The 2500-nt window shown below is 47.9% G+C and overlaps 1 pseudogene; it reads left to right on the top strand.

Moving 5' to 3' along the window:
* LOC142988676 (rap1 GTPase-activating protein 2-like) overlaps positions 1-2500 on the top strand; it is a 14408-nt pseudogene that overhangs the window by 4994 nt on the left and 6914 nt on the right.

A 2500-nucleotide genomic window follows, 5' to 3' on the forward strand; every position in this document is an offset into this window, starting at 1 on the left:
AAGCCTTTTATTATGAAAGGTTAAAGGTACATACAGTGGGTCACACTGTGTGTGTGTAACTGAGGGTGTGTGTGTGTGTGTGTGTGTGTGTGTGTGTGTTGTGCTTGATTCATTGAGTCTAGATGTGAATCGTATTCATCATTCATGTTCCGACTTAAATCCAAAGTGGGTCTAAAGACAGACGGAGCTCGTTTGTAATGTGTGTGTGTGTGTGTGTGTGTGTGTGTGTGTGTGTGTGTGTGTGTGTGTGTGTGTAGCAGAGGCACCGTCTGTTTGGTTCCAGCCTGGTCTCTTCCCTGCTGTGGAGGTTGTTGTTGTTGTCACCTTGTTGGTTTGTTGACAGCATCGCTTGTTTGCCACCTGAGGAACAGATTCTTCAACGTGTTGAGGGAACGACAGATCTGTAAAACCACAACAGAAAACAGATTGACTCCCTATAGGAGGCCCCAGGCTGTGTGTGTGCGTGTGTGTGTGTCTGAACTTAATGTGGGTGAACTTAAATGAGTAGACAGCTGCTTAACCCCTCAGGGGTCTCCAGGGGGCACAGCAGGAGGTCATCATTAGTCACAGCTGGCGGGTGGAAACATTTGACTCCAAACTTTCCTTTAACTTCTCACGTACCTGCACAGAGTCAAAGCAGGAAGGTGCTCCGGTCTGGAGTTTGTCCCTGGGCACCAGACTGACCCCCCTCTGCTGCCAGCACAGGGACAGGCCTAACAGCACCTCCACCTCCACCTGAAGCACCTGTGTGTCTATATACAGACCAACCCACCTGAGACTACAGACCTTCTCACACCTGAGCTGCCATCCTTATCTACCCAATGACTCACTCACTGAACAACCTGCTGATCTCCCCCTGGATCAGATCACCACCCTACTGGCTCCTCTACTGGCTCCTCTACCTGTACCTACCTGCTGGAGCTATTCAATTCAATTCAACTTTATTTATATAGGGACAAACTCCCCTTTAACAGGAAGACGCCTCAGGCAGACACGGCTAATCTACTAGCTAACTAGCTACATGAGCTACATAGTAGCTATTTCGACCGACTGAAACGCAAAAAAGACCCCAAAGGTCTGGACAGCCTACAACATACAGTCAATCAACCTACATGCCTGCTGATCTACACACTCATTTACCAACCAACCAACCAAGTCTGGCTACATACCTACATACACACCCAGCTATGGATGTCTACATATGAAGCTACAGATGAAGGATGTCCTGTTTGATCTACATCTGCAGCTAAAGTCCTGCAGGCTTTCTATTCAGTGGACACACGAACATACATGAACACTGGCGGGACAGTGATGGTGAACAGAAGAACACAAGCGTGCATGTTGGCCCTGCAGGACGCTTTTGACACATGTGAAGCTGACGTGATAGATGTGGACGTGTAGCTCTGGGTGAGGACATCCTGCCAGCTGAGCCACACAGGGAAAGCAAACCTGTTCACTGAACCACAGAGAGAAGGTCTGAATCTGAGTTATGGAGACCAAAGTCCAAACATCCAACAACAAGTGTTGTCTTCTACTTGCAAGCAAAACAAATTCTTATGATTCACAAGGGATTGATATTTGTTAAACATGATGTCAGATGTTTGCGATATCTACAGCATGCAGACAGAATGTATAGATGAAGGGAGAACATCAGTCTGCTCTCACCTCTGAGTGCCAGTGAGGGAGTTTAGTAACAGTAACTAAAGTCAGGTCCAGGTCACAGAGTCCATGAAGATGATTCAGGTTTCAGGTCTGAGACACAAAGGTCACGTGCTTCCTGCTGTTTGATTTCAGCAAACAGGAGCTACTGAACATCTCCAATGTTCCTCTGGCAGACTGCCCTCCTCTCCCCCCGTACTGCACCCCCCACCATGAAGGTAACACACACACACACACACACACACACTCAACAGAAAACATCACATCAGTACCAACAGTAACGTGTGGGCCTCTGTGTCTCCAGTCAGCTCAGTTCTTTGACACCATGGACAAGATGGAGGTAAGAATTCTGTCTGAAGGTTGTTGGTTCTTTTCCTTTGTGTGGCGTCTTTATGTGCTCAGAGGATGTGATTGTGCTTGGCCTCCTCTAGCTTTTAAACATGACACTGAGAGTAAGGCCCCCTCCCCCCGGCCCCCCAGATATTTCCCGCTTGCTTGTTCTGCTTTGTCCAAACCTGTAGGTGAGGTTCAAATGAAATGAATCACCAACTTCCTCCTCCGTGTTCTCTGCCGTTCAGCAGCGAGGCCACAGAATTGATTCATCATTGGCTTTGTAGGATTAAGGGTTTTTGCCTTATTGCCCCTAAAAACAGAATCTAATTGTCTGAATGAGACTGAAGCAGATCATTGGTAGGAGCTTTAAACCCTCTGCTCTCTCCCTGACGCTGGTGCAGCAGCTTCCAGAGGTTGCAGAGATGAAGACAGTCCCTCACAGACAGAAGGCAGGTCCATCTGTCCATCTGTCCACCTGTCTGTGTTCATCCCCTCTGTCTGATCATGT

Source organism: Genypterus blacodes, unplaced genomic scaffold, assembly GCF_046128005.1.
Source record: "Genypterus blacodes isolate CSIRO-AG114 ecotype Tasmania unplaced genomic scaffold, CSIRO-AGI_Gbla_v1 ptg000341l_1, whole genome shotgun sequence".
Lineage (NCBI taxonomy): Eukaryota > Metazoa > Chordata > Actinopteri > Ophidiiformes > Ophidiidae > Genypterus > Genypterus blacodes.